This window comes from Erinaceus europaeus, chromosome 10 (genome assembly GCF_950295315.1).
Source record: "Erinaceus europaeus chromosome 10, mEriEur2.1, whole genome shotgun sequence".
Lineage (NCBI taxonomy): Eukaryota > Metazoa > Chordata > Mammalia > Eulipotyphla > Erinaceidae > Erinaceus > Erinaceus europaeus.
In genome coordinates this window covers 22434412-22453627 of record NC_080171.1, presented here as the reverse complement: position 1 = coordinate 22453627, position 19216 = coordinate 22434412, and positions in this window count along the sequence as shown.

Genomic DNA, 19216 nt, shown 5'->3' with positions numbered 1-19216 from the left:
GCCATCTTAAAGACAAAGTTCAAGATCATTTTTACTTTATTTTATTTTTGATGGAGACTGAGAGGTAGAGAGACAGAAAGAACGAAAGGGACAACAGCAACAAAGTTTCCTTCAACATGGCTGTGGCCAGGCTACAACCTGAACCGGGCACATAACAAAGCAGCACACTACCCAAGTGAGCTATTGTATCAATCCTGTAGTTCAAGTTTGACAGTGAAGCTTATCATCTCATGCTGGTATCTTGGGTAGCCAACATTCACTGTGTAGTCACTTGTGTTTGTCTCAATTCATAGGTGAGTCTGTTATCAATACTTATCTTCATACTAAATCAGAACTCTCTGGTGTTTAGGTTGGGAAATTACAAAACCTTTTACTATATCTTTGAAGGAATTGTAAATTAAATTTATGCATCCTGATAAGATTTCTTCCCCAACATATCTTTGTGATGTAGTACTCGAGGTAGCAGAGACTCATCATTTTAAGAAAAGAGAAGAAAAAGAGTATGACTTATTATTTTTCTTTTCCCCAAGTTAATTCATCATCGGCTGGAGAATGTGAGAAATATTTGATACCTGTTGCATGCAAGTACTGTGTCATCTTGTATTTATTCTCTGGTGCCAAACGTTTAGTTTAAAATCTCTAATTATTTGATGACTAGTATTTACATTTCATAAACAAAGGACTCCAACCTAAAACTATTGAATCAGATTTTCTAGACTATAATAAGAAATGAGGATTTAAAACTGTTTAAATTAGAAGTCAGGACTATGACTCAGACTTGGAACTCTGGTCTTTGAACAACTCATAAGGCCCCAGGTTCAATCACCACAGGCACAGCATAGGCTGCTGTGGTACTCTGGCCTCAATCTCTCTCACTAAACAAATGACTATTATAAAAATAAAAATGTGGGGGGAGTCAGGTGGTAGTGCAGTGGGTTAAGCACACATGGTACAAAGCCCAAAGGTCAGCATAAGGTTCAAGCTCCCCTTTCCCCACCTGCAGGGGAGTCCTTCACAGGTGGTGGTGTCTATCTTTCTCTCCCCCCTCTGTCTCCCCTCCTCTCTCCATTTCTTTCTGTCCTATCCAATGACAGCAACAACAATAATAATAGTAACCACAATAATAATCATAAAAAATTAAAAAAAAAAAAAACAAGGGCAACAAAAGGGGGAAAAATGCTCTCCAGGAGCAGTGGATTCATGGTTAGGCAACGAGCCCCAGCAATAACCCTGGAGGCAATAAATAAATAAATAAATAAATAAATAAATAAGAGTGGGGCCGGCTGGTGGCTAATCTGATTAAGCACACACACTACAGTGTCCAAGAATCCAGGTTCAAGCCCCCAGTTCCCACCTGCAGGGGGAAAGTTTCAGCAGTGGTGGAGCCGGATTGCAGGTGTCTCTCTGTCTCTCTCCCTATCCCCACTCCCCTCTCAACTTCTCTCTGTCTCTATCCAATAATAAATAAATTAAATTAATTTTAAAAAAATAATAGTGTTGAGGGTAGGATAGTGGCACACAGCGTTAAGTGCACATAGTACGAAGCACATGGACCACACAGGATTCCTTTTGAGCCCCCTGTAAAAAAAAAATGACCTCCGGAAGCAGTGGATTCATAATGCTCGCACCGAGCCCAGCGATAACCCTAGAGAAAAAAAAGAAAAACATAAAGTGTACAGATTTTTTTTAAAAAGAAGCATTGGACAGCATATTCAGATTACTTGGTATCTATACAAGCATTTGGCTATTTGTCAAATGTGCCTATTTTTAGGATTTTCTAAGAAACATTGATCTCTTTAAGAATGTCATTTTGGAGCAAAACAGAATATGTCTACGTTCATTGTGCAAAACACTTGAGAGATTATCTCATATGCTAATACTTTCAAGATTCCATGACATATATGTTTAATATTTCAGATTGACAAGATATTCATGATTTGATGTTGGATTTGGTTTTTGGAAACAAGACTCAAGCCTTTAAGAGCCAAGTTTACAGAATGAAGTAAGAATTCAAGGGGCATGGCTTTGAAATCAAAGAATAGTAGTTTTTAAATGTTGGAAAGCTAAATGTGAGTGTCTTTTAAAATGGTTTCAAAGCATATTTGAAAAGAAATTACCCCTATTAAAAAAAGAGAACCACAGTGCAGTTGCTTTACATGTAAGAATAATCACTGTTCAAATCTGTTGAATATTTGATAAGGCAAAATTTGATATTATTTTTTCCAAACTAATAATTCGTATTGCTAGTGAACACTTCTTTTTTTTATATTTATTTATTTATTCCTTTTTGTTACCCTTGTTGCTTTATTGTTGTAGTTATTATTGTTGTTGTTATTAATGTTGTCCTTGTTGGATAGGACAGAGAGAAATGGAGACAGGAGGGGAAGACAGAGAGGGAGAGAGAAAGACCTGCAGACCTGCTTCACCACCTGCGAAGTGACTCCCCTGCAGGTGGGGAGCCGGGGACTCAAACCAGGATCCTTATTCCTGTCCTTGCTCTTTGTGCCACTTGCGCTTAACCCACTGCACTATCAAATAATTTGGTCAGGTGTATTAGAATCAGTGAGAACATACAATACTTTAATTTTTAGTAGAGAATGATTCAAATATCGAATTAGCCATTAAAAAAAAGGTAAGGTATAAATGCAAACATATTTTGTCTCTTAACCTTGCCCTTATCTTAGAAGTAAAATGTGTCATTTTGCATTGGATTTAGTGTGGAATGAATTCCCCCCCCCCAGCCCCCAGAGTATTGTTCAGCTCTAGCTTATTATGGTGGTGCTCAGAAATGAACCTGTGACCTTAGAGCCTCAGGCATGAAAGTATTTTACATAACAATCACACTAGTTCTGTCCCTTGACTTTTATACTTAAATTGTCAATGTGAATTTTTACTCTGATTTTTGGACATTTTAAATCTAGGATGAGAGAAAAATTGGGATGGAATAACAAGGAAGAGTCTAAGTGAGCAAATTGCCTCTAATTTTTCTTTCTTTTTTTCTCATTGAAGTCATAGTTTTCCATTCTCTGTACAATAGCTGATTTCCCTTCTCTCTGTTATTTTTCTCTTTATGAATCTGATTTAAAAAGAAGGAATAAGATTCCATATCCAGCTTTAACTTTGCTGAGAGTGTAAACTGCCAGAAGCAGCGAGTAGCTCAGGAAAGTACACCAAAATAACTCCCATTGTGTGAAAATAATCTTCGTTGTCACTCTGAATGTCAGTTCCTGTGTTGATGATACTTTTACAATATGAAGGAATTGTTTTTTCAATTGCTTCTTGCTGTTTAATATAAGTGACACTTAAGGCAGCAAAAGGTGTTTCATTTATAACACTCAACATGCAAATGAAACTTTATCCTTCTTCAGTTCCTACTATCACCAACAAGTGATTGATCATGAGGCCTGTGAGTACACAGGATAATCTAATAAACTAAGGCTGTATCCAAATAAATCTTTGTGCTTTAGGACTATTGGGGAATATATATATTGCTTATACTATCATCTCTTTAAGTGCTCCTAGAAGGTCTAAATATTTCTGTACTTAGTTGTTTAAAAGTAGTATCTCCTTACCAGGTGTAAATGCATTGGCCACTTTTAACTGAGTGCTTTCTTTTACAAGTCTCCAAATGATTTTTGAGAAATTCCTATTAGCTTTATTTACTTCTTTTTAGAAAGAGTTTTACATTTAATACATATATATATATATATATATATACATATATATATATAATTTGATAGAATAGAGGGAAATTGTGAGGGGAAGAGGCGATACAGGAGAGAGAGAGAGATCTGCAGCACTGTTTTACCGATTGTGAAGCTTGCCCCTTGCTGGTGGGAAGTAAGGGCTAGAAACTGGGTCCTTGCACACTGAGAAATGTGTGCTCAACCAAGTACACAACTGACTGGCCCCAGCTTTATTTACTGACACAGTAAAGATCAATCCTTTTCATTTTCTGCCTATGTCAGAGCTCAGCTAGGATGCATTTGCAGATCCTTGGTTGAATTCTAAATTGATCAGCACTGCCCTTCTGCAAACATGGGGTTTAAGTCTGCACTGCTATGTGCATTGGCTCTGGAGGAGTGAATGCTGTAGGAGCTCTTAAACTTTACTATAGGGCATGTTACTAAGTGTGATCTTGGCACTCACAGGATAATTTGACATATTTGGAAGTAGAAGCTAATTGCACATATGAAACCGAGCCAACACCACCATACTCATATTTTAAAAATACTTCCCTTTTTGCCACAGTAAAATGTCTGCATTTTTTATTTAAAGCCTTATTGTAGACAACCAGTATTCATTTCAGCTCTGTACAGAAAAGTACTGTTGATAGCATCTAAAATATGTAGTTCACATTAACAAGTATACTGTCTGTCAATCTACCTACCTATTAATATCATCTTCCTATAGTTATTCATTATTCTCTTCATATAATAGACATGTATCATGAAGACACTATTGTAGTATTATAGATCTAAAAGCAAACACCACTCTGAGCTAGGTTTGGAAAATGTCATAGTCTACTCAAAGAGACATATACATTTATTTTTATTTTAAACATATTTTATTTATTCATTTAATGAAAGAGACACAGAGAAAAAGACTGAGAGAGACAAAGAGACACCAGAACACTGATCAGCTCTGACTGATAGAGGTGCTGGGGATTGAACCTGGGACCTCAGAGCCTCAGGCATGAAAATCTATTTGCATAGCCATTATGATATCTCCCCAGCCCATAAACTTATTTTTAAGGCAGAAATATAAGATTTTTGAACCTTTCTATGTGAACTACTCTGGATAAAAGAATGATGAAACAGTTCACAAAGGATATGATATTTGAATTTACTCTTTGTACCCTTTCATATTCTTCTAGAGCATTCCAGGAATTCAAACAAGATTAATATTGTGAACTTATATGACAAAATTACAGAGAAAAGTGTAAGTCTGAAATTTTCCTTACATAGGAGAGGAAAGTAGAATCTAAGCTTAACATTAGCAAGAACGGTGATAAAGGACATTGTGTGAAAGACTAATGGTCATCCTCTAAGAAAAATCAGATGCCACTGAACAAGCTCCCCAAAGTAAGAGTGATTAAATGGTTTATTTCTAGTGCTGGCAAATATCTCACCTGGATAGTATCCTTGCTTTGCCCTGTGTGTGGCCCAGCTTTCAGCCCGAACATCACTACATTAGATGCAGTTTGCACTGTGGTGTTTTTCTCACTCTCCTCAGGTTCTCTGTCTCTCCCTTACTGTCTGAGTAGTCAATTCAGATTGGTGCAGACCTAGCAATGAAAAAATTGATTTTTTTCTAATATGTAACATAATTATAAGTATCATCACATTACTAATTAGAAAAGGAGAGTCAGAAATATATTATCCAAATGGTTATAAAGCTAGTTAAGAACAAAAACCAGGATTCAAACTCAGTTCTTTCGATATATGATTTCAGAGTCCGTATATTTAAAATAAATGATTACCTATTTATTTGTTTATTTAATTGGAATAGAGGATAAGACAAAGTGATAGAAAAAAAGAGAAACATACAAAGGAGAAATAGCTAGTGACCCAGAGTGATAATCCACAGGGAGAGTAGAGATAGCAGGAACACTGCTATACTTCTTGTGAAGCTTCTTCCCTGCAGTTGGGAATGAAGGCTTAAACCTGTATTCTTGTGCATGGTGATATATACACCTTATTACGTGAGCCACAACCCAGCCTCAGAGAGTCCTCCTCCTCCTCATCCTTCTCCTTTCCCCCTTCCTCTCCCTCCTCCACTTCCTCCTCCTCTCTCCCTTCCTCTTCCTTCTCCACTTCCTCCTTCTCTTCCTCCTCCTTTTCTTCCTCCTCTTTCTCCTTCTTTTTAATTTTTGACTTCCATGAGGTCTGAGGGAATTATAAATGTATCCTAGTAAAATTAGAATGGTTATAAATATTACAAAAATAAAAGAACAAAAATATCAGTGAACAGACACTTTCAGCAATTCACAGAATTCATATGGTGAATGAGCAGTTTAAGAACATAGGCAAGGGAGATAGGATATGTTATAGAGAAGAACTAATGGACTTTCATGACTGGTTGTAGGTAAGGCAAAAAGGAAGTAGTATGATGCCAAGGTTGTTAGCTTAGTCTGCAGAATATATCCCATATCTTGAGCTATTCAGGTGCTAACCAGTACCAATTAACTGAAGAACCCCATTTACCCACCTCCGGAAGTGATTACTCTTTTTTTGTTGTTGTTCTAAATATAGGAAGGAGAATGTCTCGTTTTGAGGGAGACTTGAATGTGTCAAAGCCTGACAACAGATCTCAACCAATGTCAATTAAGAGCAGTTTATAACTATCCTTTTTTTTTTTTGCCTTGTTTTAGATAACGTTACTGGGTGATGCCTAGTTTCCAGAATTTTTCAGTGGACAGAGCTCCAGTGACCTACAAAGGTATATAGCTCCATAATAAGCCTGTGACTAGATTTCTTCCATTCCCTGTCTTCTTCTACACTTCTCTACTAGTTTCTTTTGGATTCATTATTTTATCTATCAATGTTTTTGAGTTACCACAGGGTCTTGAGTACCCCAGTTTGATTTTTTTTCAGAAAGATACCATGGCACTGAAGCTTCCCTCAGAGCAACAGGGGCCAGGGTTGAAACCTGGCTCAGGCCCATGACAAAACAAACATACTATGCAAATGAACTGTCTTGCTGGTCCATTATCTGTCAATGCTTAAAATACCTGTTTAAATTCTCTGATAAATATGTTAATCAGCTCTTAAGATGGATCTGATAATTTGTACAGAAATTCTTTGTTGGTATCACACTGATACAACGTTTGATTTGTTTAGTCCCAACCTTCATATTAAAAACTTTCTTTGGGGCAGACAAATAGCTGTTTTTTTTTTTTTTTTTTTTTTTTGATAGTCCTCTGTGTTGGCATGGAGTAGATAGAAGCTAAAGCCAGGCTTTGGAGCACTGGAGGAACCTTCACTGTGGTGTTCTTTCTTGCTCTCTCTTTGACTTTCCCTTTGTGTCTATCTCTTTCTCTGAAAGATTCAGCCAGGAGCAGTTGAGGTCTAATGATGATAATAAACTTTCCTCAGTGCCCTGTGTATCTCTCCACAGATCTGCAGTGACCTGAATGGATGTGTCTGGCTTAGCAGGGACATTCTATTTTTAATTAAACTTGAAGAGCCTTATTCTTGTCTCATGGTCAGCAGAGTTCTCGGAAGCCCAGGATCCCAGCTGTGAGTCTGTGCTTACCCACCTTGCTAGGGACTGTACCCTACCTGAACCCAGGGATCTTATCAGGGGAGCTTCCTCACAGTCTGTATCTGTCTTTCATTTTCTTTTCAAATGAACTATTACTTACAATGTTGGAAAGAGAAGACCTGAACTGATGAAGGCTGTAGAGCAGGAATCATTCTAGGAGTTAAAGCTCAGTCGTCTCTCTCAAGGAAACCAGACTTAATCATTTCATCAAAGGACAGAAACATCTTCTAAGAGAACATCAGAAAAGATAAGAAGAAAAAGAAGGAGGAAGAGGAGGAAGAGGAAGAGGAAAAAGAAAAAAGAGGAAAGTATAGGGGAGGAGGAAGAGGAAGAAGAGAAGGAAAATAAGAAGTAAGAAATGTGTGTGTTGGTACAGAGTGGCAGCAATGGCTTTCAGATAGGTCTTAAGAGTTTGAAGTCCTGATGCTTGGCCAGGAAACATTAAGAAATGAACAAGTGACAATGATTTTGACCTTTTCTTTTTTCTTTTAGTTTTTCCTGTTTTTAATATTGTAATTCATGATACATTTTCAAGTTATTTTAAATCAGTGCAGTCAAATGAAGACTACATTAAACATAAGTTTTATTTATGCTTCTTCCTATGGTTCTTCTTAATTTAATTTACTTTAATTTTTATTTATAAAAAGGAAACACTGACAAAAATCCATAGGACAAGAGGGGTGCAACAAGAGTTCTGCATCACCTTCCCTCCATTGAAAGCTTTCCTATTCTTTATCCCTCTGAGAGTATGGTCTCAGGGTCATTATGGGGTACAGACAGTGGAAGGGAATTGTGTGGCTTCTGTAATTGAACATATGCTCTCTCTCATGGGACCTGGTCTATGTCTAGGTGTTGGGGCTTTGTTAGGAAGTGAACCAGCCGAAATGGGATTTTGGCCTTTTCTCTGAGGTGATTGCTTCCACTGGCTTCCGCTTAGGGGATTGTCTTAGAGTTCCATAACGAAGGAGTACTATATGTTGTAAGAAGTATTTTTATCAGGGCCTGGGTGATTATGCACCTGGTGAGCACACATTAGAATGTGCAAGGGCCCAGGTTCAAGACCCCAGTCTCTACTTGTAGGTGGGAAGCTCTATGAGTAGCAAAGAACTGCTGTAGGTGTCGCTCCCCACCCCAAATCCCTCCCTCTCCTGCCTCCATTTCTTTATCTAAAGTAAATAAATAAAATATATTTTATTATATATATTCTTGTCCAATTTTCTTAACCGTTTTTGCTTTTCTATAATAACTATCTCTTAATCACCTCTGATCCTAGGATTCTGATACTGGTATTTTTATGCCTTAATTTCAGTGAGGATGATTGAAGCTCAAGCAGGTCTCAAATTTTATGTCTGTTATTGGACACCTAGCGGACTGATTTATGGTGTTATAGACATTCATATAATCCTTATTTCTAGTCATCTGACTTAGCTTTTTCATTTGGTGGTGATCTCACTGTTCCTATTTAGATTTAAGAGTCAAAGTAGCCTCCACCTGCTCTAGACCTGTCATACCTAAAATTCTGTTAGCCATCTCTTTCTTCCATGAAACTTTTCTCCATTTTACCTTTTCTTTTCAACAGTTCATAGCACAGTTTGATATTGAATATGCTTTATACTTTACATGACACATTTTTCTTCATACTTCAGAGATGATTTTCAAGAGAAAGATGTAAGAAACATATCTCTACAATGTTTTCTGGTCTTAATAGCTTTATCCATGATTTTAAATTTTTAGGTGGAGACATAAAGGTCTTAATAAACATATGGAGACCTATAGGGCTGATTTCATAGACATGCTTGATATGGGAATCATTCTGGAGTCATTGGTAGGAAAGTGAAATAAGTAAGATGGAATACATAGAACTGTTTGCAGAGAATGTTATGAGAAAGGTTATAGTTTTACAGGTGTTAGTTTCTCTGTTTACTGATCATTTCTTTTTGTTTGGTCTAGTATTTAAGAATAGCATGGATATTTTGGTCAGATGTATCAGGAGTTCTAGTACAGAGAAAGTGACATCCAGCACTTTTGATAGTTTGCAATATTTACCAAGCCTCAGATTTCACAGTTCTGTCCAAATTAAAGTTGCATGTAAATCTGCTTTTCATTTGTATTCAAAGTTTGCTTGTTCTACACACTAATATAAACTAAATAATAAAGAAGGTTTTCTTTTTGTAGGATATGTTTTCTTTAAAAGAAAAACTATGAAACAACTGCCAAATATAAAGCTAACAACTTTCAAATACATATATATATATTATATATATATATTGATTTGATATTTGATTAAGAAGATGAAGATACTGGACATCAAAAATTATCTAATATGTTTGTCTGAGGGTTTGTTTTTGCTATAAAGTTAGGAAAGCTTTTTTAAAAATAAAATAATCCCATGTTATAATAATGTAATTATGTGTGTTTACACTAATTATGCATTTATATGTAATTATACTAATTATATAAATACATGGCATTTTATAAAATACTAGTTTGAAGTTCACTCAATAACAGGAGAATGAACTGGTTGATAGAATTATTTACCAAACAGGAGTGAAAGAAAATGAAAAATATTAAGTAAATTAGGTCTACCCTTTGTTTTTCTCTAAAATTTTATAGCATATCACTGAGCTATTGGCAACATACTTGAAAGTCAGATAAATTTTTTTGTCTTGGGAAATTTATTTTTCCCTTACAGTTATCTGGTTGGAGATATCATGTAATCAATGGCCATCATTATTATTTTTAATATACATATGTATTTATTATTGGTTAGAGACAAAGAAATTGAGAGGGATAGGGGCAATAGAGAGGGAGAGAGATAAAGAAGGCTCTGAAATAAAGCTCCATCAGCACCTGGGTAGAGAGGAGAAAAAGGAGAGGGACATATAGAGGTAGTTATGGTGTCATGACTGGCTTCGACGGGAAGAGAGAAAGGGATCTGGAATAAAAAGGGGACCATTATGTACAAATATAGACAGTTATAGAGATGATGGTTAGTCCATGTCTACAGCCTTAGGGTTACTGTGGTGGCTTGCAGAGGAGAGACAAGATTCAGAACTCTGGTGGTAGGAATGGTGTGGAATTATAACTCTCTTAACATGTAATTTATTAAATTACTAATAAAAATGAGAGAGAGAGGTGTGTGTGTGTGTGAGAGAGAGAGGGAGAGGGAGAGGGAGAGGGAGAGGGAGAGGGAGAGGGAGAGGGAGAGGGAGAGGAGAGACTGAGAGCTGCAGCCCTGCCTCACCAATTTTTAACTTTCCTCCTGCAGGTTGGGACCAGAGGCTCAAACCTGCCTGGGTCCTTGTGCACTGTAGTGTGTGCACTTAACCAGGAGTGCCACCACCTGACCCTATACCATCCATTTTAAAATATGGAGATTAAAAAGATGTCAAAGTCTTTGTCCTTTAGCTTTTTTATTGTGGAAGGCTCCAGATAGTCAGAACTTCATTCTTTTCCTAGAGGGGTTCATCTCCAAAAATTCTGACAGTGGAGAAGTTTCAAGAAAAATTGGGTTCAAAAATTTGTGCCCCCCAGCCCCTGCAGGGCAGTGATAAATATCTAGGCTTATTGGAATACAACCCTATTTTCATTTTGTTTGACCAATTCTTAGTAAACATTTACTATGTAGAAAGTACAAGCTTTACTCTCTAAGACTATCGAGGGTAACACTGACAAAAGAAAAAAGAAACAGTAATAACAACTATAAAACAAAATACTTTGGATCAAGAACCACAAGGGTGGTAAAAACAAATTGTTAAAAACCGATGCTCATAAGCATTCTATTCTGTCTAAACCATCTGTATAGAGCAACATACTACCATTTGTAAAAGTCTGTGTTACTGGCACTTTCAATCTGATACAGTTCTCCTTTGAAGAAAAGGAGGTTCTCACTAATCACTGAACATATTTACTATAATTACTGCTGTTCTTGTTGTCATTGAAATATTAGAATACATTTACTTTTTTTAATTATAAACTTGCTTTAGAACTGAGAACATTACTCTGCCTTGACTAATTGTGTTGAAAGTGCTACATTGATATTACAGAGAAAGGCAAGTATAAGTGATAGCAAGCTGTTTGTGAAATGATAAATTGTGTGGGAGTCACCTGATCACTGTCTATTCCAGTACAAACTGTTAACCTTTGAATTTGTTGACATCTTTTAAAGTTTAATTCCCCCCAGTTGAACAAAAATTGTAGTTTGTGTCTTTACCCACCTTGGATTATGGCAAGGGAAAGTCACAGATCTTTGATATTTTCATTTTAAGTTTTAAGGAAGGAATTCAGAAACTGATTTATACCTGAATATCAGCAAGCATTAAAAATAGCAGCATCAAAGTGTGTTTAATCAGTATGTTTAAGAACCATTCAAATATCTGTTCATCAGATATTTGGAAGAGCAGTTTGATAATCAAAATGCTAATCTGCACAGACCGTTCGTAATCTGATTGTGCTTGTAATAAATAAATTTTGAGGGCTAATATACATTCCTTATTTTGCTGCTACTTGGATAGAAAAGAAATAGCTACTAAATTCTCTTATAAAACCAAATCCCATCTCTTCTTTGTTTGTATTCTTTTCTCATAAATCCTACCAAACAGATGTGTACACTTGTTGTCGGCTGTATTTGTCACTGTACAGACTGTCTCTCGCCAGCTTGTCAGCATGTTGTTAGGCATGATTCATTGTGTACTGTTGTTCCTGCAGCTTCTTTACAAAGAAGCAAATCTGACTTCCGGGCCTGAATAAAGAAGTCATCAGGGTAGTAATCAGTGATGTACAGAACTTATCTTAGTCCAGTGAAGCTGGAGGCCTTAACAATCACCTTTTGGTGAGTCAGTACTCTAAGCTTGAACAATATGGAATAAAAAAGAAAAAAAAGTATCGAAGTATTCATCAAATTGCTAAAAAGAAATAAAGGTAAAATAGATGCATTGATATTCAAGGGACTCTTTAATACAGTGGTTATTATTACTATTTTTAAAAGGTTCTTATTGTAGAATTGAATGCTGAATTATTGCCCAATCATGAAGATGCTCAGAGAGATGCAGCATGGTACTGGAGTCAATTGAGATTTCAAACTTTACTTCTCTTTGTAAACCTAATTCAAGTTGAACTCATCAACATAATCTAATTCAGCTAATGAGGATGGTTTATACTAGAAAATATCATGTAGAGGGGCTGTAGAGGGGGTGACAAAGGATGAAGTGGGAAATTGGTGGGATATGTATGTGTGGAGAGGAGACAAAGATGTATACCACTCCTAAATCTCATTAATGCAAAATCCTCTCAGGATATACTTTAGTTAGACCAACCAGCTGGTTATAAAATTTCAATTATATATCCTAGAGGTTTTTTAATTTATTCCATATGGCATCTAAACCACTATACTAACAGAACATTGTAAAGTATAAGGCTGTGAGAAAACATCATTTCTTTCAATGATGTTAGTTGTGGTTAAAGAATCCGTGATCAAGTCTAGTAAACTGCCCTTTGTTTTTAATCTAGAAAAGCTGTAGCTAATTTAGAAGATACGGTTCTTAAAAGGCATGCCTTTCCCAATCCATATCAAATAATATTGCATCTGCCGATCACAACCTAACCAACACAATGATTGCCACCTCAACATGCTTCACTTCAGACTGTGTCCAGAGACTTCACGTGTGGAATGACAACCCTTCAGCTTCATTACTCGGGTGAGACCTTTCCTTTCATAGTATACTCTAATTCCATCTCAGGTGGTTCACTTTCTAACAAAGTCCCAAAACCTAGATATACACCAGTTTCTGTGAGAGAGAGCATATGTTCACACTTATCCACAAACTACTGCAAAATATATACCTGAAAGCAGAAGTACACTAGAGTTTGCAGTGAGTACCCCCCTAACACTTCCTCTCCACTATTCCGAGCTTTGGATCCATGATTGTTCAACAAATTTTTTGGCTTTGTATGTTAACTCTCTTTTCAGTCACCAGGTTCCAGATGTCATCAGGATGCCGGCCAGGCTTCCCTGGACTGAAGACCCCACCAATGTGTCCTGGAGCTCCGCTTCCCCAGAGACCCACCCTACTAGGGAAAGAGAGAAGCAGACTGGGAGTATGGACCGACCAGTCAACGCCTATGTTCAGCGGGTAGCAATTACAGAAGCCAGACCTTCTACCTTCTGCAACCCACAATGACCCTGGGTCCATGCTCCCAGAGGGATAGAGAATGGGAAAGCTATCAGGAGAGGGGGTGGGATATGGAGATTGGGTGGTGGGAATTATGTAGAGTTGTACCCCTCCTACCCTATGGTTTTGTTAATTAATACTTTCTTAAATAAAAAAGAAAAAAAAGGCAAATAAATAAAATCAATTCATGATGTAGAAATTCATCTTGTGAAAACATCTTTTTGTATATGTGTGCGTATGTACATCACATTTACATATAATTTTCGACATATTCTCAAGAAAGCATTGTTCACTTATTTTGTGCTTGACACTACTCTAGGTATAAAAAAGTAAAAAAAGCATAGTAGAAATATTTATCCCTTCAAGGGATAAAATGATATAATAATAAGGCGGTATATATATATCACTTATTAATTGACATCAGTTAAGCCTCTGTGTATTGCTATGCATATTTTATATGAGGTGGCATGCATCAAGGTATTTACTTCTTTTTAAATTTTTATTTTATTTACTTTTTTTAGAGTGAGAGAGACAGAGATGAAGAGAAAGAGATAGATATAGAGAGACATAGAGAGAGAATACCAAAGTACTGCTCAGCTCTGGCATCTGTAATGCCAAAAGTGTGGAACAGAATCTGGACTTTCAGGTCTACAATGCCAGCTTTCTACGCCTAAGTGAACTTCTTGGTCTGTAACAAGCTATTTCAAGTTTAGATACATTCATTGTACTAAAGACCCAGAGTGATATTTTCCCTAGAAATACTTAAGACATGCCATATATATCCATGAAATAAATATTGATGTCTAACATGAGATGCTGACTTATGTGGAATAGCTTTATTAAATAAGACCAATAATAATTTTTCAGATTTTGCATCGCCTTTCTATCAAGATAATTAGTTGGTGTTATCATTGTATTTTATTTTATTTTAATATTTTTTGTTTGTTTTAATATAATTGTATTTTAATATTGGGAAACATCACATAAGTATAGCTCTAATTTTTATTTGATACATGTGTTTACAGTGATGTCATGAAGTCAAACATTATTTACTTATTGAATTAATACTCTTATTTTTATTGTTATCATAGTTTCACTCCTCTTGGCTTTTTTTTCAGACAGAAGAAGAGAAAGATAGTGAGAGAATGAAAAGGCACCACACGCCAAACTTCTCCCATCGCAGGGCTTGAACCTGGGTCATGTACATGATGAAGAAGGTACTCCATTCAGGTGAGTACCTTTTGCCAGCCCAGTAAGTCATGTTTTTACTCTGGCAGAGTCTAAGACATAATCACTTAATCTTTTGTCACAGTTCTTTCACTAGACTTGTTTGTGACATTGACTTCTAAACCCAGAATACTTCAGTGCTTCTTGAACTCTTCCTCCTATGTCACCATGATGACAGAGCCTTGCTTCTTATGAACCCTTGAATGCATGATGCTGAGCCTTACCTGTAAATAAATATCTACTAATAGAGGCCTTCACCTCTCCTGGGAGCACTTCTTCAAGATGGAACAGGATTGACTGCTGAAACTCTCTTCCTTATATTCAGTGGGATTCTATCATATTGTGACTTCCACATATTACTCCCATATGTGACCATTATTGTATCCTCAGAATAGATTAGTTCATTTTCTTCTCCTGTACGTTGTTTAAAAATGTATGTTTTGTGCTGATATGAACATATGTGTACAATATCGTTTTGGTTGGGTGTTAGGGAGTCCTTGGGGTATGTCTCTAGGAGAGGAATTGCTGGGTCATATGGAAGGTCCATGTCTAGCCTTGTGAGAGTTCTCCAGACTGCTCTCCAGAGAGGCTGGACCAATTTACATTCCCACCAGCAATGCAGAAGGGTATCACATTAAATATGTATATGGCTCTGGGGAGAATATTCATTTTGATGATATTAATTATTCCAATCCATGAGCATGGGATATCTTTCCATTTCTTGGTATCATTTTCTATTTTTTCAAATACTGACTCATAGTTTTCAGTATACAAGTATTTCACTTCTTTTTATTTTATTTTATTTTATTTTTATTGGATAGAGAGAGAGAAATTGAGAGAGAAGGGGGAGATAGAGAGGAAGAGAGACATAGAGACACCCGGAGACCTGCTTCACAGCTTGTTAAGCGACTCCCGTGCAGGTGGGGAGCTGGGGGCTTGAACTGGGATCCTAACCCGTCCTTGCTCTTTGTGCCATGTGCACTTAACCCACTGCACTACCACCCGACTCCCATAAGTCTTTAACTTCTTTGGTCAGGTTTATTCCTAGGTATTTTATTGATTTTGCTGCAACAGTGAATGGGAGTGATCTCTGGATATCCTCTTCTTCGAATTTGGTGTTTGCATAAAGAAATGACAATGATTTTTGTACATTGATTTTGTAGCCTGACACCTGAACCTAGACCTCAAATAAATCCCTTTCCCCAATATTACTAGTCATTTCTCTCATAAACAACACTATAGACCCCTTTGTGGACCACCATAGAACCTTGCCCTCAACTTGGATCAACAATTGTAGAGAATGTTCCATCCTTTGAAGGGAAGATAGACAACATACTCTATGCTCCACCCGAGAAAGATGGGTCCTGAAATCGGGGCAGGTTGGCATGTTCCTACTCATGACCAATGAATATGAGCTCAGATCTACAGGGATGCAGAGGTCACATAGACTCTTACACTTAATATGAGCCCCAGATCTCATCAAATTGATGGAGTTCACAGTCAACAATATTTATATGCCTTTCTCATATTTGGGAGCTACTCTCTTCCCTGATCCAGCTTTCTATCCCTTTTCAAGCCATGATATCATCTCCCCAGAAAATAACTTGGATCCACTTGCATATCAGATTTCAGGCTCAGGAAAAACAACAGCAACAACAACAGAAAAAACTACTATAGCCACAGGCTTTTTGGAATATAACTAAAATGCCTACTGGCTATCTACAAAATGGAGACACCCTGCCCAACTCTTCATCTACCCTATTCCAGCCTTTAGGTCCATTAATAGTCAACAGCTTTTTTTAGCTTTATATGTTAACTCTCTTTTCAGCCACCAGGTTCTATATGTTAGTATAATATCAACAAGACTTCCCTGGACAGAAAACCCCACCAATGTGTCCTAGAGCTCAGCTTCCCCAGAGCCCCACTCTACTAGGGAAAGGGAGAGGCAGGCTGGGAGTATGGATCAACCTGTCAATGCCCATGTTCAGCAGGAAAGCAATTACAGAAGCCAGACCTTACACCTTCTGCATCTCACAATGACCTTGGGTCCATGCTCCCAGAGGGTTAAAGAATAGAAAAGATATCAGGGGAGGGGAGGGGATACAGAGTTCTGGTGGTGGGAATTGTGTGGAGTTGTACCCCTCTTATTCTATAGTTTTGCAACTGTTTCCTTTATATAAATTAATTTAAAAATGCAAATAAATAAGTAAACAAATAACTCATTTTTTACAAAAATAAAATAAAAAAGAAGAAAAAATTGTATGTTTTGGATGAGGGAGATAGCATAATGGTTCTGCAAAATGTCTCTCATGTTTGAGACTCTGAAGTCTCATGATCAATTCTCAGCACCACCATCTGCAGAGTATATCTGGGTTCTTCTCCTTCTCCTTCATCTTCCCCTTCTTTTTCTTCCCCTACTACTCCTCTTCTTCCTCTACTTTTTCTTTCTGTGTATCTTTCTCTCTGTCACTCTCATTAAAATTAAAATAAAGAAAATATTTCAATACTTGTATTTCTCTCTCTCATAGAATGTATTATAATTAGCAATTTACTAGTTACATATAGAGTGTTTACCCTAATGTCTGTCCCTATACTATAGTCCCCCCCCTTTTAAAGCAGAGCACTGTTTAATTCTTGCTCATGGTGGCCTGAGGATTGATCCTGGAAACTCTGTACTAAAGGCATAAAAAAAAAGTCTTTTGCATAATCTCTATGCTATCTCCTAGGTCTTTCTTTCTTTCCTTTTTTATTTTTTTTTAAATGAGTGCACTGCTTAGCTCTGGTTTATGATGGTGCTGGGGATTGAACCTAAGGCCTCTAACTTCAGTCATGAAAGTCTTATGCCATCTTCCCAGCCCTACCTTTTAAAAAAATTTTATATTTATGGATTTTAGCACTATCTGTGGTACAAAGACAGCTTTCAAATAATATTTGTTGAATGGATGTGTGAGAATAAGTCAATTATTTTCCTGGAGCTGTAGAATGATTTCACATTCTCCTAGGAAGATTTTTTTTCCCGATTTAAATGGAGAGGGAAAATGACAGATAGAGAGGGCACTCTCTGCAAGGGAGCTTCCTCACGTACTGTGGCACACTGATACAGTGCTAGGCCCAAGCCTGTTATATACCATACCCAGTGAGCTATCTCTCTGTCTCTGACCTCTCTTGCACTATCTTGTTCTGTGTCTTTTAAAAATAGTTATTTATTATATAAAGACAGAGGGAAATGGATAAGGGCAGGGAAGATAGAGAGGGAGAGAGATAGCTGCAGCACTGTTTCAGTGCTAATAAAGCTTTATTTCTGGTAGGTTGGGACTGCGAACTTGAACCTAAGTCCTGCAGTCAGCTTGATGTGCTACCACCTGCCGCCCCCCCCTCCCCCGCTGTTTCTTAGGTAAGGTCACCCAGAGAAGTTCCTGAAATGAAGATATGTTTGTAAATAATTAAAGAATGTATTGGTTGTGGGAGATGTGTGAAAATGTGGGGAAAGCTGGACAAGGGCTACAGGAATTCAGTTAAGGGTCATATACATGAAAAGGTCTCTGGAAAGGTAGTGTCAGCCTGATTCTTTCTGTAAGATGTCTCTATGGTAAAAGCTACACCAAGAGTTGTATATCCAATGGCAACCAGATGCTATTTTGGCATTTGTTATGTTATTGTGGAAGGCCAACACTCCCCAGGGACAGCATAGCAGAAAGCTTTCTCAGCTCTCTGTTCCTAAGGAGCAAAAAACATCTTGTCTCTATCAGATTGAGGCCAATCATTTGAAGACAAACCACTGTGCTAAAGAAAATGTACATATCAGATGAGCTTTCAGAGTGAAGAAAATACCTAACAATCATCCCAAGAGATCAAGACAGACTATCAACATTACTACAAACTGCTCATGAGTTTTCTTCTTCCTAGTTTTGACATCCTAGTAAACTTCACTGTTGCATTTTTGTATTCAGTTCACTGCTTTCATACCCACTTGTCAGAAGGTAAAACAAGTGTTCACACGAATTTTTCATGATCTGATCAAATTCTGGCAAAAACTGGTACCCATGATGAAACAAATAATTATTTCATTCAAAATTCAGCAATATATATGAAATTCAAATATTATTGCTTATTTTATGGAAGGAACATAGGACTCAAATACAGTTCTGGAATAGAATCCTGACTGATACTAGAAGCAAAACTAGGAAATACAAGCTGAGCATGTAGAAGTATATTGTAAGAAATTCTGATAACGGGAGTCGGGCTGTAGTACAGCGGGCTAAGCGCAAGTGGCGCAAAGCACAAGGACTGGCATAAGGATCCCGGTTCGAACCCCAGCTCCCCACCTGCAGGGGAGTCTCTTCACAGGTGGTGAAGCAGGTCTGCAGGTGTCTATCTTTCTCTCCTCCTCTCTGTCTTCCCCTCCCTCTGTCCATTTCTCTCTGTCCTATCCAACAACAATGACAACAATAATAACTGCAACAATTAAAAAACAACAAGGGCAACAAAAGGGAAAAAATAAATAAAATAAAAATGCTCAACAACAGATGAGTGGCTGAGAAAGCTGTGGTATA